This window comes from Loxodonta africana, chromosome 21, assembly GCF_030014295.1.
Source record: "Loxodonta africana isolate mLoxAfr1 chromosome 21, mLoxAfr1.hap2, whole genome shotgun sequence".
NCBI classification, from domain to species: domain Eukaryota; kingdom Metazoa; phylum Chordata; class Mammalia; order Proboscidea; family Elephantidae; genus Loxodonta; species Loxodonta africana.
In genome coordinates this window covers 29,508,142-29,532,650 of record NC_087362.1, presented here as the reverse complement: position 1 = coordinate 29,532,650, position 24,509 = coordinate 29,508,142, and the positions used below count along the sequence as shown (strand labels likewise).

General features: G+C 43.8%; 1 protein-coding gene across 19 annotated transcripts in view; it reads right to left on the bottom strand.

Annotated features, from left to right (window-relative positions):
- Positions 1-24,509, bottom strand: part of ANKRD11 (ankyrin repeat domain containing 11) — a 281,034-nt gene that overhangs the window by 85,444 nt on the left and 171,081 nt on the right. For 2 of the 19 annotated variants that reach the window (XM_064273646.1, XM_064273642.1), the window contains exon 3: positions 11,243-11,339. The exons of the other annotated variants lie outside the window; for them this stretch is intronic. The gene's annotated coding sequence lies outside the window, so the exon portion shown is untranslated. The remainder of the gene's footprint in view (positions 1-11,242; positions 11,340-24,509) is intronic. 19 annotated transcript variants of the gene reach the window in all.

Sequence of the window (24,509 nt, the reverse complement as noted above, 5' to 3'; positions counted from 1 at the left end):
TGTCTCTTCCAGTGACAAGCTAACAGCAAGAGACTAGGGGCATCTGAAAGCCCTCTAAGTAGACAGGAGCCAAGGAGAAAGTTGCTAGTTCCTGGCTGCTCAGGTAACCTCCCTGCCAGAGGCATCAGGCCTCACCCAGACCTTCTGAACCAGAAGCTGCATTTTAACCATACCTTGCCCTGCCCACTGAAAGCTGAGGATTGTACATGAACACAAAACTTTAAGGACACGGCTTTAAATTCTTCAAACTCATAGAAAAAAGACTGAAGAGTGGAACTCCATCTTCAGTTCAGGGATAGAATATGTCATTTGTGTTTAAAACACTAAAGATAGTTTAACGCTAAGCCCCCTCACACCTGGTTGACACATTACCTAAACAGAACTGACAAAATCACTGTCCTCACATAAGCTCAGCTGACTGAAGTCTATTTCTATAATCTCTAAAACTTCTCAAAAGTGGTCATCGATTCTATCCAAGCATTCTATACTAATCAAAGGTGCTGACCCCTCACCAAAAAAAGGCTTCAAATTATGCAGTATTTTGACTGAACAGAGCTTTGAGCTGCCTAAGCTACAATGGATTTCTATACATTTTCATACAAGCTAGTGTCTCCCACAACTGTCGGTGTATGTGATTAACACTCAACCACCTTCTCCCTGTGTCCCCATGTCCCAGGGACAACCTGGCACCCCAGCAGAAATCACCAGCTAGGCAGCAGTGGTTTAAGTACAGAATCAGGGAGTCCCCAGTAGCAAGACACTTCCCATTTTACTGAAAAAAAGAAGGAGCACAGAAACCATCTGACTTTCCTGAGAATTCTTTTAATGCCAAGCAGAGATTTTTGAAAAAGAGAAACAAAAGCAGGCCAAGAGGACCATGCAGGGAGAGCCAAGGCTGAACGTAGGCCTGGGACCTAGACAGCTGTAGGGACATCCATGCTGTGCTCTCGGCCAGGCCACGTACCTCAGGCTGGGCTTATCACATGCTATCACGTAACAACAGGGTCCAGGTGAACCTGCCTCTACCCGAAGACCTGTCAAGGACGCAGCAGCAGGAGGCCAGACTGGAACTAGTGAGACCCCACTCTGTCTCCCTTTCCTTGCCTGTTTGGCAGGACACACTGAACACATCTGGGTGGTCAGTCCCATCCCGGCCTCTCCTGGAGGCAGAGTGCTCAGGCCACAACCTCCAGGCAGGATGGCTTTTATTGAAGAATTCTTCACAGCATTTCCTGACTTCACAGGTTCTGCCAAACTGCCTTCCATGCACTGTACTGGAATGATGCATACAGACTGGTGCCTGCAGTCTCTATCCTCGTACTAGGTCTGCAGACCCTGAGAGACTGCTGTGTGCAGACACCTCAAGCTCCACCCCCGCGCCCTATCAGCGCTGCTGTCAAACCTAGGGCAGAAGACCCTGTTCTAGAGAAAGCACAGCCTGTGCTGTCTGATTTCAGCTTCACATTTTCTATGCGAAGAAGAGAAAGGAGCAACTGTGGCCTTCGTGGGAACGGCTGAGGGGAAGTGAAGTCATAGGGACAGATGCCACTTGGCACTGCCCAGGCCTTTCAGGGGGTGCAGCCGTTACGGCGTCCAAGAGCCGGCCTTTATCCTCCTCTGTCCAGATGGGCCAGGCTGCAGATCCCCCTCCACACCTCCCCCCTCCCCGCACAAACGAAGGCCGTTCTTCTATCTGAGCCACAGTTGAGCTCGCACATGCCTCTCCAGCCTCTCACTGGAGGGCAGCTTCCCCGAAGGCCTCAGCCTCCTCTCCCCACTTCACCAAACGGGGGACCTCCCTGCCACTCGTGGAAGTGGCTGCAAGAAGTTTCCTGCCACCCACCCTGGGTGCGTGCACTCAACCGCTGTCCGAAGTCACAGCAGTCAAGGCCACATCATACACCCTACTGACTGAACCATTTCCTCCGAACCTCGGTTGCATGTCCTGTCACACTCATCTGTTCCTCAAGCTCAAGTGGCCACACCTCCAAGCTCCTCCTCACATTTTCCCAGGTGTGGCCTCAAAATCCATCTCAACAGAACACTCCGCTGCCCCTGCTGGAGGCGAGAAGAACCATTCCCCATATCTGACCTATGCTCTTGTCAAGATTAATGGGGGAGTTAAAACCAATGAAAACAACACAGAACATACACACACTTGCTCATTCAAAACAGACTCTCCCACATGTCAAAGGGCTCACAGGTCAGGGCTATAGACCAGGGACGACCAGGAACCTCCTGACATGCCCACACTAAAATAAAGACATGGAAGAGCAACTCTCTAACAGCAAAGGACAAAGAGGGGGCCAATTACTAAGAGTTTTTAACAAATTCTACAAAGACAGAAAGGCCACAGGAGCGACTGGGCCCAGATGGGCAGAAACATAGTCCACAGGTGGTCCTGCAGGGATCGTGCTCCAGCAGAACCATAGGTCCAGCAGCGGGAGTGAGGAGAAGTGGAGCCAGAGGAAATGGCTGATGCAGGGGTGCACGGTGACTGATGTTTAGCCTAACACGGAGGTGCGAGTAGTTACCGAAAAATGTCCAAGACAGAATGCTGTATGACAATGAAAACATAACACACAGTAACATGAATGAACCTCACAGATAATGCTGAGGAACACAATACATTGTCTATTTATATAAATTTCAAAAAACACTGGACTACAGTTCTTAGGGGTACATAACTTAGGTGGAAGCACTATTTTAGAAAGCTAAGGATGTGATTACCATATCAGTCTGGATAATGGTTACTTTGGAGAGGGACAGGGATTTGACTGGGAGGTGAAGCAGAGGTCTCTAAGTGATGTCACATGCTTTGTCTACTTTGGGATAGGCCACGGACTTGTACATTTTTACTTTGTGGGCTTTTGCGCATATGTGTTACTATTTCACAATAAATGAAGTTTAAAAAGCAGGGTAAGTAATGTTCAAAACATAGTATATACTAAATGATGGTATGACTGTTTACTTAGAAATGTGGAGAACTGAGATGCTTATATTAAGAATAACAGAGTATACAAGGCTGGATCAACATTTGAAAACCAATCAACAGAATCCACCTTATAAACAGGCTAAAGAGGAGAGTCACATAATCCTAACAATTGGTGCAGAAGCAGCATTTGGAAAAATTCAACATCCATCCATGATAAAAACTATCAGGAGACAGAGTATAGGGGAATTTCTTCAACTTTATAAAGAGCATCTAAAAAGAGCTACAGCTAGCATCATACTTAATGGTGAAAGCCTGAATGCTTTCCCCCTAAGCTCAGGAAATGGGGAAAGATGTCTGATCCATCACTGCTATTAAGCATAGTGCTGTAAGTCCTAGCCAGTGAAGTAAGGCAAGAGAAGGAGATAAAAGGCATACAGATTGAAAATCAAGAAGTAAAATAAAACTGTCTCTATTTTAAGATAACATGATTGTCTCTATCTAGAAAATCACAAGAAATCTACCAAAAAGTCCTTGAACTAATAAATGAGTACAGCAAGGTTCAGGATACAAAATCAACACACACACAAAAGACCATCAAAAAACATGTGGAAACAGAAATAATGCCACTTAAAATTACACCCAAAAAAAAAAAAAAAAAAAAAGGAAAGAAATGTTTAGGTATAAACTAATAAAACTATAAAAACCTACAGAACTTCTGGGAACAAACACGGGAGAAAATCTTCAGGATCTACAGCCAGGCAAAGAGTTCTTAGACATGGCAGCAGAAGCATGCCCCATGAAAGGAAAACCTGACTGAACTTCATCAAAATTAAAAAATTTTGCTTTGTGAAAGACCTAGTTTAAAGGATGAAAAAAGACAAGCTGCAAGCAGGAGGAAAATATCTGCAAATCCTAAGTTAGAAAAAGAAATTTTATACAGAATAAACATCAAAACCCAATTGTAAAACAAATGATGCAAGTAGAAAATGGACAAAAGACATTTCGATGAAGACGTATGGATAGCAAATAAGCACATGGAAAAAAAAAAAAAAGATGTCCAACATCATTAGCCATTAGGAAAATATAAATTAAAACCACAATGAAGTATCACTATGCACCTATGAGAACAGCTAAAATAAAAAAACAGTGACAACACCAAATGCCAGTGAGGACGCGAAGAAACTGGGTCTTGTGCATTGCTGGTGGGAATATAAAATGGTACAGCCACTCTGGAAGAAAGTTTGGCAGTTTCTTACCATACGACCCAGCAATCACACCCTTGGCCATTCATCCCAGAGAAATAAAAACTTACGTTCTTATAAAAACCTGTGCATGAATATTTATAGCAGCTTTATTTGTAATACATAAAAACTGGGGAACAACCCTTCCAAGGTTTCCAAACAAGTTCTTCAAATACAGTCCATCCATATCATGGAGTAGTCCTCAAGAATAAAAAAGGAGAACCCCTGAGGCTATCGCTCCCGAAACGCTTTTAACTCAGAACTGAAGCCACTCTCGAAGTTCACCCTTCAGCCAAAAAGTAGACAAATCTATAAAACAAATAGAGCCCTGGTGGCATGGTGGTTAAGAGCCTAGCTGCTAACCAAAAGGTCGGCAGTTCAAACCCACCAGCTGCTCCTTGGAAACCCTATGGAGCAGTTTTACTCCATCCTGTAGGGTCACTATGAGTCAGAATCAACTTGACAGCAACAGGGTTTTTGTTTGTTTGTTTAATAAAAGAAACAACACACGTGTGGAACGCACTTCTTAAATCAATCATGTATATGAGCCCAAATGGGCAACACCTGCCCAAAAGCAACGATAAGAAGGTAGGAAGGAGCAGGAAAAGTGGACAGACGGAAATGGAGAACCCAGGGTCAGCAAAACGGAGAGTGTTGGCAGCACATTGTGGGGATTTCACCAATGTCACAAAACAATTTGTGTATGAATTGTTAAATGAGAAACTAATTTGCTCTGTAAACTTTCACCTAAGGCACAATTAAAAAAAAAAAAAAGAATAAAAAAGCAATGAACCACTGAGAGAGCCAATAACATCTCAAAGAGTCACATACTGTATAATTCCCTTTATATAACATAACTATAGACATGGGGAACAGATTAGTGGTTGCCAGAGGAAAGGGGTAGGTGGGCGTGGGACCATGACTATGATAGTATGAGGGATGTTTGTGATGATGGGTCATTTCTGTATGTTAATTATGGTAAAGGCTACATCAATCTTTACATAGGATAAAACTGCATATACCCAAACACACAAAAGCTGGACAATGAATAAGGAAGACTGAAGAAGAATTGTTGCCTCTGAATTATGGTGTTGACAAAGAATACTGAATATACTATGGACTGCCAGGAGAACGAACAAATCTGTCTTGGACAAAGTATGCCCAGAATGCTCCTCAGAAGTGAGGATGCGGAGACTTTGTCTCACATACTTTGGTCATGTTATCAGGAGGGACCAGTCCCTGGAAAGGACATCATACTTGGTAAGGTAGAGGGGTCAGCAAAAAAGAGGGAGACTCTCAGCGAGAAGGACTGCCACAGTGGCTGCAACAATAGGCTCAAACATAGCAAGGATTGACAGGATGGCTCAGGACCAGGCAGTGTTTCATTCTGTTACATACAGGGTCGCTGTGAATCGGAATCCACTCTATCGCACCTAACAACAACAACAAACACACACAAGTGAATGTAAAAACTGGCAAAATCTGAATAAGGCCTGTAGTTAACAGTATTGCTCCAACGTCAATTTCCTAGTTTTGACACTGGGCGAAGCTGGGGGAAGGCTGATGGAACGCTGCACTATTTTTGTGACTTCCCTTAAGTTTACAGCTATTTCAATATTAAAAAGTAAAAAAAAAAATAGAGGAAAACAAAGGGATGTGAGGGACTTTTAAAGGTGATGGAAATATTCTATTATTTTTATTGTGGTGGTTGTTTCACAACTGTACACACTTCCCAAAACACTGAGCTGTAGAGTTAAAATGGATAAATTTTGTTGTATCTCAACTATACTTTAATGAGGTTGTTAAAAAATAAAAAAAAAAGAATAATGAAGCATAAAAAATTTAAATCCCTACAACAAAAAGAGGAAAGAAACGAGGTGGAAAAGGAACAGAAAGCAGGCAGATGCTTATTATACCGTGTTTTACATTATCTGGCTTTAGAATCAGGTAGTATGCCTAATTATTAAAAGTTAAATATAAAAATACAATCCCAAAATTCAAACTTAAATCCCTAAAACAAAAACTCAAAAGTAAAAGGAAACCATACACTTAGCTGTGCATCATTCCTCAGTGGAAGGAGTCACAGCACTTCTTATCTATTACTGTGTAACAAGTCACCCAGACATGAACATGTAGCTCACACTGTTTCTATGGTTGGGGAGTGGGGGGTCTTCTGGGAGATTCTGGCTCAGATGTTGGCTTCCAAAGCAGCTCACTTGCACACCTGGCAAGGTGGTGCTGGTTCTGACAGAAGGAGCCATGTGAATAGAGCCTCCATGGGGATATTTGAGTGCCCTCCTGGTATGGCAGCTGGTGACCCTGAGTGACTGGGGAGTGAGGAGGATGCCACAAGGCCTTTATGACCTCCCACTGGAGTCACACATGATCACATCCGCCTCATTCTATTAGTTAGATGAGTCACAAAGGGCAGCCCTTACTCAAGGGGAGGAAGCCAGGTCCACCCTGAAGCAGGTGCATCACAAAATCTGTGGACATGTTCTAAGCCACCACACCCACAGCAGATTGTAACTATAGTTCTAGTGACATATGCCCTGAGGACAAAAAGAAAAGGGAAAAAACCCTACAACCAAACAACCTGATTTAAATCATTGTATCGTTGGTGGTAGTGTTGTTGTTATTCTGAGGCTGCTTAGTGTGTAATGTGGAATTAGCCAAATGCATAATTGCACTGGTGTCTTGAGAACAGGGTTTCTTGAGTGGGAGGAAGGACATAGGGGCATGAGGTCCACAGTGGTAACTATCAACTATGAGTGGACTGCCAATGTGTTCACCATGCCCTCTGTTGAGAAGTGTAGATAACACTTTGATATAAAACAAAATAACCCTGAAAGACAAAACACCAGAGAATATTTGCACCGTGTGTCGAAGGACTAACTTCCTGAAGTATTAAAGAATCCTCATAAAAATAAGTAACTCACAAGTAGACTATAAACATTAAAAAAAAAAAAAAAAAAAAGCCCCTCGTGATATTGAGAAACGACAATTTGAAGCTTCTTCTTGTTGTTAGGTGCTGTCAAGTTGTTCTGACTCATAGCGACCCCATGTACAACAGAACGAACACTGCCCGGTCCTGCACCATCCTCAAAATCGTTTGTTACGCTTCAGCCCTTTGTTGTAGCCATTGTGTCAATCCATCTTGTTGCAGGTCTTTCCCTTTTTCACTGACCCTCCACTTTACCAAGCATGATGTCCTTCTCCAGGGACTGGACTCTCCTGATAACACATCCAAAGTATGTGAGACGGAGTCTCAACACCCTCACTTCTAAGGAACACCCTGGTTGTATTTCTTCCAAGACAGATTTGAATCTTAGAGAAGAGCAACAAAAAACCCAAACCAAACTTGTTGCTGCTGAGTCGATTCTGACTCACAGAGGCCCTACAGGACAGCAGAGAACTGCCCCACAGGGTTTCCAAGGAGCGCCCGGTGGATCTGAACTGCCGACCTTTTGGCGAGCAGCAATAGCACTTAACCACTACACCACTAGTACAATCCACATCACTCAGCTGTTAAGCAACAGAGCTAGGCTGCATGACTAAAACGAAGTCTGTAAGAAGACATACACAGACTTAGGGGTAACGGTAAAAGCTTCCAATCTATTAAATGAGAGGGAAAAAAAATGCAACTCAGGTTCTCCCACTCAATGTCACTGTCCAATCACTTTGCCCTTTTGAGCTTCGGTTTTTCTCAAGTGCAAAGGCAGACAATTTCTATTATTCTTTTACAGCCAATGTAAACCCACATTCTTCAATGGGAATTTAAAGTCACTAGTTAAGAAATGCAAATTAGAATTTTTTAAATCAGCAAAAAACTTAAAGACCAAAGTGATAAATTCTATCCGGAGAGATTCACTGGGTCTACTCAATGTAATTAATGGATAAACTGGACCTGAATATTTTACAAAACAGTTTCAAAAACGAAAAACAGGGAAAGAGTGATACAAAGGTAATCTGAAAGGCACTAAGAAAGGGTTACTACATCTGAGACAGAAATGAATAATTCCACTACCAGCTAAATAACAGATCGGCTCATAAAATAAAAAATATCACCAGTGAGTACTGTGCTCCATATAAAAAAGAAAAAATATATATATCTATATGAGATCAAACGATCAACATTTACCCTAAAGCAAAGATGGAGAGACGGGGGAAAGGAGGAGGGAGGGAAGTTAGATTAATGGAAGAAGAACAACCAGAACAGAAATAATAAGAACGCTGACACAACGTGGAAAACATAAACGAATGTCACTGACAATATGTTTAGAAATTGTTACATGGGAACCTAATTCGGTGTGTAAACTTTCATCAAAAACTCAATAAAATACACTAAAAGAAGAAAAAGAATTCCAACTGATAGGACATGTTGCAGAACCACGTACAAAGGGCAGAAACCACTTGACAATGAACAAGTCTATCTTTAAAATCCACACAAACAGGGTATACTTGAGACTGTTAGGCACATATTCACAGATCACACAATAAACTTTAACTACTCCTAACCTTGGCAAAGCTGCTCAAAAGTGGACATTTATATAAATTCATTTTTTTGCCTTCTTCAATACAAAAAGTCAGGTCTCAATAACACCTAAAAAATTTCCTCAGATTTAAACAAAATCCATTTCTGAACCTCCTACCACACTAAGTGGCAAGCCAGAAAGGCCACAGAATTACCCTCCTGATGGCCCACGTTCTAAGGAAGCTTTTTGCAAAGTGCGCGGTAATCTTCAACCTGTCTTCCACCACCTCTGTCCAGTGCTACATCCTGTGTCCGATTCTGGACAGTCCGAACATCTTTCAGGGCCACAGGCATCCAGTAGGGCTCTAGGCTAACAGAGCCCCCAGTGCCCAGGCCTAAGATGCCTTAGGACTCCAACCTCTCTCCAATTCTACCCCTCCAAACGCAACCGCATTTTGCCACCAGCCACCTGCCTAGGACTGCACTTAGGGGTCAGCAGAACAGATCTGTAATGAGAGGCACTTGCAACTCAAGAAAAACCTGGAGTTCCTCTCTAAATGAGGATAAGAGCTCCTTCTCTGTGTATGAAACAGTGCTTTGCAAGCTCTATTTAAATCTAAGTTATAACAGCTACTAGTACTTCGGAGAAAAGGAATAGGACAAACAAAAGGACTGTGAGGTTAGGTTTCCTTCATGAGGCCCAGGTTCAGCATGGCCCTCCCCTCTGAGATGTGGGGCTCATCCAGAGAAAGCTGCCCCACTTGTGACTTCATTTCTCCCCACAAACCTCGTCAATGTGTTCAGACTGTCTCCTACTATGACGATAGCGGTGCTGTTTTATTATGGTCTCACTTGGAGACGTTATTCTTTAAAATACAAACAAAAACCCACATCCCCACTCATTACCCCGAGTGGGCCACCCTGGGCCATGAGAGCCAGTCTCGCACAGTGCCCAAGGACCTCCACCCTTTTGGAGACTGGGAATGACTTACTATCAGGGTCTTATTAACCACACGTTTCAAGAAGTTTTTCTATAATTTTTTTGGCATGTTTTTCATGATCTGGTAACAGATGAGGAAATCAGAGGAGTGTGTTTCCAAGGATCTTAGGTGACAGGAAGAATGGACTACAGCTGGCAAAACCAGCTACCTAGAGTGGCTTTTCTGAAGCCCTTGAAGATGAACATGGTAAGCTTGCTGGTAAGACATTAGGACAAAGTCACGCTCCCTTCCTGCCTTTCTTTGTCACTACAAAGAATACCCCAAAACAGCACAGAATGTCTTAAACTGTGACTTTTCAGCAGATGCTATGCATCAGATGTTGGGGATCAGTGCTGTTTGGTCACCAGGCAGTGCCAACAGGTGCCCTCCAAATGGGCAAGGGCCTCCAGCCCAAAGCCATTCTAAAGAGCTGAAAAATCTCAACTGAAAGAGAACTATTGGAAGGTACCCAACCAACTGTGAGACAACTCGCCCTAGAACTGTCCTCAAGGAAATTCTGGGGAAAAGCCCAGATCTGGGGGCTCTGGGAAGAAGTGTCACCATAGCAACAAGCAGAAAAATACACCCTCCTGTCAGGATTCAAACTATTATGGTACACGATAAATGTTCTCAAGGTCCACCATATGACATAAAATTTACTTAAGAGTGCTCAAAAAAAAGGTGCCCGTGGAGTTCAAAGTCTAGCTGGAGACAGCGCAGCTGTAACGTCCCAGCCATGCTTCACAGTACCACCAACTCCCAGGTCTGCACCCCGAGCCCTGTAGGCCCATGGCCAGGGGCCTCTGGGAAGCTATGAGCCTGTTCCACAATGACAGCCCATGTGGCAGCCCCTATGTACCGGTCACTGGTCAGTCCCTCTGAAAACACAGGTGTGCACATGGTAGAGAGGTATGTACCTCATCCAAATGTACTCTTTTTTTTTGTATGCAAAATATCTTGTTTATACTATTTTCACTTTACACATGTTTAAAACATCGGGAACACTTCGCAAAGTATTACAAAAGCCAAAAAAAAAAAAAAAAAATCATTGCCATCAAGTCGATTCCGACTCATAGCATAACGACCCTAAAGGACAGAGTAGAACTGCCTCATAGGGTTTCCAAGGAGAGCCTGGTGGATTCGAACTGCTGACCTTTTGGTTAGCAGCTGTAGCTCTTAACCACTACACCACCAGGGTTTCCAGAGTATTACAAGGCCCTGCCATTTCCTCTAGGAGCCATGGTGATGCAGTGGTTAGATGCTCAGCTTTGAACTAAAAGGTCGGTGGTTTGAACTCACCAGCAGCTACATGGGAGAAGGTTGTGGCAGTCTGCTTCTGTAAAGATTTCAGCTTTGGAAACCCTACGGGGGGCAGTTCTACTCTCCTACAGGGTCGCTATGAGTTCGACCTGACTGACAGCAGTGAGTTTGGTTTTGGCCATTTCGTCTTTAACATCCTTAAAGTGAAATGTTTGCTAAGCACACATCTTTTACAAAATTGTGACAAAACTACACTCTTGAAATTAAGACCACAGGCATCTTCAAAGTACCTAAATCTCGAATGATTTGTTTTAAAAATACACACACACAAAAAGCAAATGAACACGGTTACCTTTGATTCTGCCTCAGATTATGTCGCCCACAGGTTTATGGCATCTCCATTTCAACTTTACGAATGTGAAAGACTCAGTCTTCCAAGACTCCTGTTGCTGAGGAGGTGATAATACCCATGATCAGGCCCCTTGGCTAGGTCATTTTGGCACAATCTACTCTACACTATAAGCTACTTTGAAGAATAATCTAGCAGTTATCAACTGTCAGCAGCACTGTAACTTTAAAAGGCCAGTATCTTTTTCTACCTATCTTAATTCTGGGGATCATGCAGGTACTATCATTTACATTAAAACACCATCCAAAGTTGCTGCCCCAACACTGACTGATTTAGCCCCTTCCACCACCTTTTCCACCACTCTTCTGTCATTTTGTCATACCATGGTGGCTTGCATGTTGTTGTGATGCTGGAAGCTATGCCACACCAGTACAGCATATGATCAAGAACTGAAGGACTGAAGGAAGAAGTCCAAGCTGCACCGAAGGCACTGGCAAAAACCAAGGCTCCAGTAATTGGCAGAATACCAACTGAGATATTTCAACAAACAGATGCAACACTGGAAGCACTCCCTTGTCTATGCCAAGAAATTCAGAAGACAGCTACCTGGCCAACTGGTTGGAAGACATCCACATTTGTGATCCATATCCATTCTAAAGAAATGTGATCCAATGGAATGTGGAAATTACCGAACAATATCATTAATATCACACACAAGTAAAATTTTCCTGGAGATAATTCAAAAGCAGTTGCAGTAGTATATCAACAGGCAACTGCCAAAAATTCAAGCCGGATTCAGAAGTGCTTGTGGAACAAGGGATATCATTGCTGATGTCAGAGGGATCTTGGCTGAAAGCAGAGAATACCAGAAAGATGTTTACCTGTGTTTCACTGACTATGCAAAGGCATTTGACTATGTGGATCATAACAAATTATGGATAACACTGCAAAGAATGGGAATTCCTGAACACTTAACTGTGCTCATGCACAACCTGTACATAGAGCAAGAGGCAGCTGTTCAATCAGAATAAGGAAGATACCGTGTGGCTTAAAATCAGGAAAGGTGTGCACCAGGGTTGTATCCTTTTGAAATACTTATTCAAATTGTATGCTAAGCAAATAATCCAAGAACTGGACTATATGAGGAACACAGCATCAGGACTGGATGACGACTCATTAACAACGTGTAATATGCAGATGACACAACCTTTCTTGCTGAAAGTGAAGAGGACCTGTAGCACTTACTGATGAAAATCAACATGGATTATACCTCAACCTAAAGAAAACAAAAATTCTAACAACTGGACCAATACGCAACTTCATGATAAATGGAGAAATATCGAAGTTGTCAACGATTTCATTTTACCTGGATCCACAATCAATGTCCATGGAAGTAGCAGTCAGGAAGTCAGATGACTTATTACATTGGGCAAATCTGCTGCAAAAAACCTCTTCAAAGTGTTAAAAAGCAAAGACGTCACCTTGAGAACTAAGATGCACCTGACCCAAGCCACCTCACAGGCACGCCAAAGGTGGACAATGAATAAGGAAGACTGAAGAAGAACTGATGCCTTTTAATTATGGTGTTGGTGAAGAATTCTGAATATACCATGGACTGCACTACTGGACTAAATCAAAAGCTAAGAAGTTTCCTGATACAATCAAACATTTCGAGAGACAGAGTAGCAGGTGTGGGGGTCTGGGGACCATGGTTTCAGGGGACTTCTAGGTCAATTCACATAACAAAGTTTATTAAGAAAATGTTCGACATCCCACTTTGGTAAGTGGTGTCTGGGGTATTAAAAGTTACCAAGTGGCCATCTCAGATGCATCAATTGGTCCCAACCCATCTGGAGCAAAGGAGAATGAAGAACACCAAAGACACAAGGAAAATAGGAGCCCAAGAGACAGAAAGGGCCACATAAACCAGTGACTCCATCAGCCTGAGACCAGAAGAACTAGATGGTGCCCAGTTACCACCAATGACCGCCCTGACAGGGAACACAACGGACAGTCCCTGACAGAGCAGGAGAAAAGCAGGGTGCAGAATTCAAATTCTAGTAAAAAGACCAGATTTAATGATCTTACTGAGACTGGAGGGACCCCAGAAGACATGACCCCCAGACTCTGTTAGCCCAAAACTAAAACCATTCCCGAAGCCAACTCTTCAAAGATTGGACTGGACTATTATAAAAAAAAAAAAATCATACTCGTGAAGAGTGTGCTTCTTAGTTCAAGTAGATACACGAGACTAAATGGGCAGCTCCTGTCCGGAAGCGAGATGAGAAGGCAGAAAGGGACAGGAGCTGACTGAATGGACAGGGAAAATCCACGGTGGAAAGGAGGAGTGTGCTGTCATATTAGAGTGAGCAACTAGGGTCACATAACAATGTGTGTATAAACTTTTGTATGAGAAAGTAACTTGAGCTGTAAACTTTCACTTAAAACAATTAAAAAAGAAAGAACAAATCTGCCTTGGAAGAAGTACAGCCAAAATGCTCCTCAGAAGTGAGGGTGGAGAGGCTCTGTCTCACATACTTTGGACATGTTGTCAGAAGAACCAGTCCCTGGAGAAGGGCATCATGCTCAATAAAGTAGAGGGTGAGCAAAAAGAGGAAGATCCTCAATGAGATGGATTGACACAGTGACTGCAACAATGGGCTCAAACACAGCAAGGACTGTGAGGATGGTGCAGGACTGGGGAGTGCTTCTTTCTGTTGCTATGAGTCGGAATTGACTCAATGGCACCTAACAACCCCACCACCACCACCACCACCACCACCTTTTTCAAAAGAAAGTAATTCACATGGAAGCTCCAGTTTCTTTCCTCGATAATATTTTTTATTACTCCTTATGACCTGAGTGCTATTTTTCTTTTCAACCCAGAATGCAAAAGTACAAACGGAACAGAGCTACAGTTCCGAGGTCCTCATCCTTTTCCTGCCCCAAACACCTAAAGGATCTAGTGCACCCCCTGTCTGGGAACAGAGACTCTCCAGGAAATAGGGGTCTCTTTGTGTGGGTACGTGCACGCCTGCCTGGGCCCCATTTGAAATAACCAGATCCAGAAAAGTCTCCAAGCTAAACAGCTACTTGAGCAACTGTATTATAGAGCTTCGTTATCACCTACTAGGGTGTTTTTAAAACTCGAGCCATGACCATGGTCAATCGTGAGATCATTTTAATGTGCGGAATTGCCTTTTTTTTTTTTAAGTGAAATAACAGAAGAGAAAGCATGGGGGGGAGCCATTTCACACAGCACCGCATGAAGAAAGGGTACTATCTGTGAAATGTGTTTCCAGTGTGTATGTGCACGCATGTATATGTTTGTGCATGTGTACATGCTGAGAAGAGATGTAAACCATTTTTCTTACCAGGGGAAGCAGTCAGGAAAACTTCAGAAACACTGGCTTCCTGGTTAGGAGCGCAGATGTATCTAAGTTTCTCAATCCATAAAATATGGAAATAAAACCCTTTCCACGGTAAATAAGAGCTTAGGACAATGCCAGACAGCTGCTCAAGTGCTCCAGCACTGGTCCTAACAGCCCCAACTCACTGATTTGGGGGGGGGGGCCAGTTTGGAGAACTTGCCCAGTGACCCCATTCTCTGGACCAGCAGCTCCCCTCCTCTAGACGGTGACACACATGTGGTCTTATAAATGGATATCCACTAATTTTATTACTAATGTTGCTCAATTCCGGAAGTTGGTATTCATTCTAGGGAACTCCTGAGTATGAATATGAGGATTTTCCTGGGGGCAAAAAAACAACTTCTGTGGAGTTTTGATTGGCCCATCTTAATTTCACTGTATTGTCTCCTTCTCTGAGCGTCACCCTCCTTTGTTGTTGCTGCTTCCTTAACAGCCCCAAAGGGTGAAAGCACACCATTGTGCACCCCAGGCTGGCAAAGCGCCGGAGCTAAGCACAACATGAGGGAAAGACCTGCGGCACCATTATAGCCTGGCCCTCTGCAGTGGTAGTTCCCTGGGAGTAAGCAGGGAGAATGCAGGCTCCTGCCAGGTGAGGAGAGCCATTCTCAGACACACAACAGACAGGCGTCCCCATGACCACCAAGCATCATATCATGTTTACAGTATCAGGTTCAAAAGAGCCCCAAACACTAAGAAGAGAAGCATGGATAAACTGTTAGCCACACATACAGGAACCCACAGACATTATGTGGGATATAAATAGCCAGACAAAAATGCATGTATACTGTGTGACTCCATGTACGTGACAATGCCGCAATGTATAAGTCCCTCTTCTTAGTTCCTTCCTTTCCCAAAGGTGACCAATCTTCAGGTTGATGTGCAGAAACACTTTCCTGTGTGTTTACAGTGTGTACAGGGGCCACTGGCATCTTTTCCTTTCTTCTCTGACTTCCGGGCTTTGAGCCCTGACCTCCTCTCCTTGGGTTCCCCCGTGAGGGGCACCTGTTAAGTGCCAAAGACAGACACATGCATTTGGGACTGCCAACATCTACTCTCCTGGATTACCACCCAGCGAGCTGGTCTCTCTGGCTCCCAATAAATGTAGCTTCAGCTCAAGCTTCTTAACTAACAACTGTTCCATGCGGCCACGCCATCGCTGAGGAGCCTGGCACTGGGCGCTATGTCTGTCATGTGACGTCCAGCTGCCTTGCTGGCACTTGGGATGCTCATCAAGCTTCCAATGCTGGCAGGGGGCCCTCTGCAGTCCGGCAGGTGCTTCAACCATTGGCATCCCCGCCTTCTTCCACACGGCCTCCACCATTGCCACCCAGCACGGCTCTGTGCTGCTGGGCCATGGCTGCACCTCCAGGGGCCTCTGTTGGGTACTGTGCTCACTAGGGTGCTTTCCAGGACTTGCATCTTTATCTTCCCCCCATGGAACCAGGACAGCCATCTGCTAATAGGTGGGGCTGAACAAATGCTGACTTGCTGCACAACTAACACAGTGTTTTGAAAAAGACCTGTGTGTGCTGGAAATACTGTTTTCACACATACTCTTTTCTAAAAGAGCAGACCTTTTGCAGAAAACACCTAGAACCCTCAAAAAAAAAAAAATCTTTGTTTTCCTCATGTTTAGAGAATCAGCAGAGTAAAACAGTATCTCCCTTACTTAGCTGCAAGATGTGCCAAGTGGATGCTCAGAACAAAATGAACCCAATTAGTATCAACTAAATCATCTAGGAATAAACTTGTAATGAACAGACACCAACCAGCTCCCTTCTCCCCTCAGTCAGCATTGACTGGCCATGTCCAACTCAGAACATAAAGACCAGGACAGGACAAGGGCAGCGTGGACATCTGTGGTTGAATGTTTCTACTTGTTCCGAACGTCTAACTTTTGAGCTAGGCCAAAAAGACTATCTGTGCAGTTGCCAACAGACAATATATGTACCATTTCAGAATTCTTTCAGTTACAGGTTCTCATAAACACCAGCACTGACTAACTTTAGACAAAACATCACAGTCTGAAGACCTGTTTGTAAGGATGGTCAGCAAAATGTTTTGTTCCTTGTTCTTGCTGCTGAAAGAGGAGAAGAGAGCTGGCCTCCAAGAAAACAGGCAGTATGGGTTCAGGAATGGAGCCAGTCAGTAGTGGGTATAGTAAGCAAAATATCTGGGGCCCAAGGGAGCTGACAACACGGTGGTGGTAAGTGGAAGCTGGTAAAGGACGCCTCATCTCAAAGGTCTCTTAGTTCCTGACAGCATGGTAGGGAAGGCAGTAGTGTGTATGCAGACACACAGTAGGAAGCACAGCTCTCTGACTCTCCCAGCCTGGCCTGGGGGTCAGCACTATCAGCTCAGGGTACAACAAATGCGTTTCTGCAACTGGACATAACAAAATCCTCAGTGTTTCTTGTTTTTATAACATTCCTGTAAGCACTCATTTAGGGAAATGCACGAGCTACGTTTCCCGTGCGCCCAGGACGCCCACTGCAAGCTGTGCAGCAAGCAGAGGCCCAACTCCCTGTCCTCACAAGGCTTTGTCAAAGTGGCCTGCTCACCACTGTGCAAATGGCCCTCGTCTGGTCTCACAAACCCCACGGGGGAAGCGCCAACCCCACAGCACGTGGGTGACGTGGTGCTCTCCTATGGTGCCTATGGTTCTCTTTTGAACCAGAGGAGAAAAGCATATGACCATGAAATAAAGATCTTTACAAACCAAACACCACCTTCCTACCTGAAGTTACATTCCTACTGCTGGTCAGCTCATCCAAGGCCCATTCAGAGGTTCCCTGAGGAGGAGGCCCCACAGCCAGCCCCATGCTCCTCGTGTCCCTGCAAACACACAGATCACACTGTCCCTCTGGTGGCTGTGCTCAGGGCAGGACATCAGAACTCAGTTAGGGGGTGAAGTCAGGACCTGATGGGTCGTGCAGCAGCCAGAAAGTGCCCACAGAACAGAGAGCAAACAATCTTGATGGTTCTGCTCTGCTGTTCTATGTGGAGCCTGCTGTTGTCAGGCTGTCAGGCTCATGGCTCACACGTTGATGGCTAGCCCCATACTACTCGAGCACTTAGCAGTGACTTCAATGGCTAACGGTGGCCTGCATTTGTAACAAGCCCCGCCCCCCTAAAACCCCCCAAATCCATCATTGTCACGTTGATTCCAACTCATAACGACCCTGTAGGATAGAGCAGAACTGACTGCTCCACAGGGTTTTGCAGGCTGTAAATCTTTACGGAAGCAGACTGCCATATCTTTATCCCACAGAGGGGCTAGTGTTCGAACCACCCACCTTCTGATTAGCAGCCAACCACTTTAACCACTGCGCCCGCCACCAAGGCTCCTCCATCTGTACAGCACTTCATAAACCACAATATACTTCCACAGGAAATATTTTTTAAAGTCTAACAAATAGGTTCCTGGATAAAGTTCTCCACATTTACTCCATGAACCTGCAGCCACTGAGGACAACAGACGGCTGCGAATGCGGGAGCGATATAGCACACATGTGGTGAGCGGAGGCACGGCCTACAACCACAAGGATTCTTAACCACTAGAGACATGATCTGCAGCAGGAATTAATGATATGCTGCAAAGCACACAGCCCTGGCCTGACATGGGGGCTTAAAGGCCCCCAGAGTGGTCCCCGTAGGCAGAGGCATGGGACCGCAGGCAACCATGCAACCCTCCAGCAACTTTTAAAGAGGACTTCCCTACCCACCTTTCTCCAAAACCCAAGACTGTTCACCTTTGCAAGACCAAATAAAAGCTTCTGCTTGACGAGAAAGCAAAGTACAGTGAAACCTGTGAGAGCCAGAACTCGACAGGACTACCTTGTTTTTCTGGGTCCTGCAAGTTTCCCACCTTTGACAGGGTACAGTCTTACCACTTTTCTATTGCTCAGTTTAGTAGAAAATACCTGCATTTTCTTTCTCCAACAAGTTTCCGTCTTGCACAGGTTCCAGCTTTCACAGGTTTTACTGTATCTGGAGAAATTAAACGTTACCTTTTCCTTATTAAAAGAGCATTAACTGAGAGAATATATATCTACATTTACCCAAATACCTAGTTCTTTGTACAACAATGTTCACAGCAGCCTATTCACAACAGCCAGAATCTGCAAACAATGCAAATGCCCACCTACAGAAGAAGGGTTAAACAGCTGGGCTATGGTCACATGAAGAAATACTATTCAGAAATAAAAAGGACGAAGTACCCCTCAGTACACACAGTAACACGGATCGAAAGAACACAGATGCAGCAGGCTACATACTGTGTACTGAGTCAGCCTATTTCCATGAAGGCCTACAACAGGCCTGTCACGCCACAGTGAGGAGGGTTGGCTGGAAAGGGGTCCGGGGACTTCCTGTGGTAATGGAAGTGTTCTGTATCGGGGTGGGGGGGGGCTTAATATAGGTATATACATCTACTAAAACTGTATACTTACGGCCTATGTATTTTATTGCATCTTGTCAATTTAAAAAGAAAAGAAAGTATAGTTTGCCTTGAGAAAATATCTAAGCAAAATAAACTCATGGACTGTCCCATGGCTGACCACTAGCTCCCTGAAGCCAAGATACACGGTGTCTCCCGTGGTGTCCCCAGAGCCCTGGCAGAGTCCCCGACCCAGGGTGGGCCTTCCACACCATCAAGGAGCCAGTATGGCTCTTAGCACGACTCGGTGGCACACTCTTTGGTCAGCAAAGACTGCAGCCTGGATTTGAGCCTCACTCGGTCTGCTTCCCCTCGGACCACTGGGACAAGGGTCACCCAAGGCTCAAGGGTACCTCCACCAGAGAGCATCTGGTCGTCTAATGCTCCTCAGTCATGCCTGGCGTCACTGACCCCACTTCCCTTGTATGCTTAAATTGAGGTCTGAAATGCTGCTATTCAATCCCATGGAAAATTACCATATCTTTACACAAATAACGAGTGCCTTCTTCTTTGTTTGCCAACCAAGCCCTCCCCTCGAAAGGTATTTTCATAAATGCTGCTATGTCAATTTTTGTTTACATGTTGCTGTTTAAAAAAAAAATTAGCATGGTGCCACTTAAAAAAATACCTCGCAGGGGGTAAAAATATGGTAGTTACAGAAACAGGATTTGTTTAAAATAAACTGAAAATCGTCTCAGTTTACCCCAAAGAAAGAAAGAGCCTGCCAGGTAAAATACTTGGTGGGCTACAGGGTACGTGCTGTCCCTCACTGCAAGGAGGACAGCTGCTTTGTGGTCACTCTGTGGGTGGGTATCAGGATCTTGACTTTACAGATAAGGACTGAGGCCCCCAACATGCCTGACACCCCAGAGAGAAAGTAGGGGCACTCACACTATGACCACCTCACTGTCTGTGCTTGTTTGGAATGTGCACTAAGAATGGATTTTACATTTTTAAATGGCTATGAAATATCTACCTAATATACTTCACTTTGCCTCTTAGCCTAGAAAAAAAAAAAATTTTTTTTTTTAGCCACAAAGCCTAAAATATTTACTACTTTGCTCTTTAAGAAAAAGTTTGCAATTCCTGTGCTAGACTAAAGAGTCTAAAGGAACACTAACAAAAGATGAAATAAGCAGTCACGAATAGAGAACTAGTTTTCAACAAACTAGCTCTGAAATAGAAAGACAGGAATTGGAGGCACTGACAAGATATATGATCTCTTTTTTGCTAAAAATTTAACACATGTAATATGTAATTTACACATTAAATAATGATCCAGAAGTTATCAACAGTGATGATTTGAGCAGTGGGAATGTGGATTTTTAGAAAGTTTGCTTATCTGTATTTTCTCATTTTGTACCACGCACATGTACTGCTTCTATAATCAGATTACAAAGATAAGGTATTTGACAGCATCTCAACGTGTGGTCTGTCTACCATTTTGTATCTTGTTCATTGTTTCACCTACACCATCTGGACAAAAGCCCCATGAGGTAAGCAGGGTGTGCATGTCACAGGTGAGAAAAGAGTAACTCACAAAGAGCAGATGACTTGCCCGGGGTCAGAGCGTGATATAGAAAATTCCTCCAGTGCTGCCTATCACAATGAAAGGTCAAGTTTTACTATTAGGCACAAATCATGTATTAGATAACAAAAGAGCCTAAACACTTGTGAGTTCCTCCTAGGTGCAACCAAAGAAGTAAATTCCTAGATGTGACCACATGCCGCTTTAAGGCTTATCTCCACCAATTCACCTGGGGCAGCATAGCAAGACTTCCCCTGAAGTCTTCTTTACATTAAATGATAAATTAGCTTATTTAGTAAAGAATGTCTGTCTTGAACATTATGCTCTTTTGAAGAACTATCTATATGGGATCAAATTCACAACTGCAACTCAAAAGGTCAGACAGGAAGCTTAGGGGGCAGTGAGCTTAAGTTAATGGGGGAAGAACGATTCAGAAATGGAGTGTAAGAATGGTTGCATAATTTGAAGAATGTCATCGATGTTACTGAATTGTACATGTAGAAATTGTTGAATTGGTGTTATGTTTTATGGTGTACACTTTCAACAACAATTTATTTTAAAAAAACTCAACTATGAAACTTTAAAAAAAAAAACCCACAAAGTGGTAGTCAGTCAACAGCTCTGGCTCTCTGGGCTCAACTTCAAAAGCCCCTTCTAGATGTCCAGGGTACCCTCCTGCCCTGAGTACATGTTACATTTGTAAAGTGCCATTGTAAAAAGGTATTTCAAACCATTTCGGGGATTTGGAGGACCCTTAAGTTTGTTTCAAGGAGCACTGGTGGTGCAGTCCTCAAAGCACATGGCTGCTAACCAAAAGGCAGGTGATTCGAATCCACCAGCCACTCCAAAGGAGAAAGAGGTGGCAGTCTGCTTCTGTGAAGCTTTACAGCCTTGGAAACCCTATGGGGCAGTTCTACTTTGTACCATAGGGCCCCTATGAGTCAGAACTTGGACAGCAGTGGGTTTGGGTTTGGGTAAGTTTGTTTGGAATGGGTTATTGTGTTTCCTGATTTCCTCATAAGAAGTATTTTCTGGCCTTATCACTGTATAACAAAGTAACAATAGCTAATGTTTCCTTTAAAATGTGTCAAGCATATAGAAAAGTATAGGAATAATATAACAAACACTCATGTTTCCACCATCTGTTCATTTTGCCATATTTGCTTTGAATTTTTTTTAATACAGAAAGCATTACATACAGAGTCGAAGCCCCTTGTATAAACCTCATCCTGTTCCCAGTGCCCCCTCTGTCCTAAAATAGCCCTAATCTGATTTTCATGTCAGTTTTTCCCATACATGTTTTTACACTTATGTTACCTATAAGCTTATACACTCTGCATGTTATATTTTTGCAGGCTGCAGTACAATGGATCGCTTTTATCTGGCCTTTCTAGCCATGGTCTTGTAACTCCCACCAAAGGACTGGGTGGCACTATAAAAATAAGGTATGTGGAACCCTAATGAGGGGGTTGGTCAGTTTTGCCATCCTAGAGGTGGAAAGGGGGGGACCTGACTACCACCAAGAAGAAGAGACGGAGCAGAGCACATCTTCTGGATTGGAATCCCTGCGCTGAGACCCTCCTAGACCCAGCAGGCAGAGACAGACAGAGCTGTAACACCAGAGAAGGCAAGAAACAGCAGCAGCAGAACCAAGAGACCGGCAGGAGACAGCACGGTGAGTTTCCCAGCCCAAGAAGCAAGAGAGCTGAGTGCCTTCAGGCAAGAGTCTTGCTGGTGGAGTGGGGTGCCTCTGGGTACTTGTTAGCGGAGCTGGACTTGCAGAGCTAGACCCACTTGCAAGGGAGCTGAGTCCCTAAGGGAGTGGAGTGCCTCTGGGCATTTACTGTCTGAGCTAAGGAGCTTTTTAACACTTGCCCAGCAGGGCAGAGGCCTGGTGGAGGGGCTAAGGCGTGCCTGGGGGCATGGCTGAGAAGAGGCTGTCCTTATCAAGGAACCATATCCTGAATTGTAACCTGTTACTTCTCCAATAAACCCTATAACTGTGAGTATGCTCTGTGAGTTCTGTGTGGCCACTGCAACCAATTATTGAACCCATCAGAGAAAGCAGAGAGGGCCCATGGGTGAGTCGACTCTTGTCAGTATTGGTAAAAAAAAAAAAAAAAAGGCTGCAAAGAGGAGGTATGTCTGACCTGCACCTCACAGAAATCGGCTGTGGGCTGTTGATGGGGTTAATGACTGTCCTCCCTCCTTGTGAAGTTAGATGAGGAATGAGGTCAGGACCAACCCCCACCCCACCCCCACTGCCATTTTTACACAGGCTCTTTTACAATACACAAACGGTGACATTAGCACTGCCTGGGTTTTCCTGCACCTTTACCCCCTCAAGATTAGCACTGACCCTTGTTGATATTTGTAACTCTACTTTATTCACCATACTTGCAGTAGAATATTTGCTGTCTAAAAAATACTCATCCTTCTGCAGACTGACACTTGTTTTTCTCCAGCTTTTTGCTACTATAAACAATGCTACAATTGTCTATATACTTTATGTATATGTGCAAGAGTTTCTCATAAGCTTTACAACTAGAAAAGGAATTGCATCTCTAAAGGCTTTTTAAAAAAATCTGATGAAGCTTATAATTGCACAGTCATTCAAAAGGATGCCTTCTTTCACTTCTGAGAAGGCTTGTGTCTTATGGTCGTAAAATTATCAAGAGACCTTTATTGGGTATGAGGAAATGGTACCTTGCATCAACAGGGTCTTTTGTGTAACAGAATTAGGTCCTAAAAAAAGTTGGTAATTAATATTTTTCATTTAAACAGAAACTAAACTCAAGTGACATTATGAAGCTCTCCACAGGAGAACCTCTGAAACGCGAACGTCAGCACAGATGAGGAAGTAGGCTCACAGGGCTCCCAAACTTTAGAATTATACATGAATGTAAAGACATGCACATTTTCCTCAGGAGATGGGCCATAGCTTCCACCCAATTTTCAAAGGAGTCCATGATCCAGAAAAGGCTTAAACAGCCTTATTCTTCCCTAAAAGGGACAGCATTGTGGTAAGGGACTATTAGATGGCATCCAAATGAAGCATTAGAACATTTTATTTTCCAAATCCAACTTCCAAAATAAGAAATTTACCAGCACACCCAAAAAGAACATAATTAGTAACATAAATGACTTCACCCTTCTTTCATATATAACCAGAATAAACAATCAATCCTAGACAAAGGCACATGACTGAAGTATAGTTTGTATGTAAATTTTAAAAGAAAGGGGGAACAAAAAAAACCACGATTTCTATTGAGAAAGACTAAAGGCCCAAGTCCGTCGTGTGGTTTCTCAGGAGAACCAGACAGTGAGACCACGGAGAACAAGCAAGTGCTGCTGCAACTGTGAAACGCAGGGAAGCCTGGAGAACAATTTCGTGGTTCTGTTTCTTTCTATAGTGAATATCTCAAAGGATCTTTCTTTTTAGATGATCAGGTAATCAAATCAAAACAAAGTAGACAATTTAGTTAAAACCAGGCAGTTTGTCTGCAGGTACCAAATGGCAGGCTGACAATGCACTTGTAAGAGCAGGGCCTGCCAGGGCACCCAGGCTCTCAAAGGATGGTGTGGGTGGTGAGTCTGAAGCTAGTCGCCTTAGCAACAGCTCTAAACATACGTGCGGTGCCATCATCTGATTTCTGAAAGCTGTAAATAGAGAATAATGGCATAAAAAAAAATTCCGATGGAAGCAAGGACCACTCTGCCACCCCTACCCCACCACCCCACTCACTAAATCATATGTTAAAACACAGGCTGCAATTCAATGGATGCAAGCGTGTTCTTAGTCCCCTATGTATGCCACACTGAATAATCATAAACTCATAAAAAGCACAATACAAAACCCTTGTAATTAGTCAT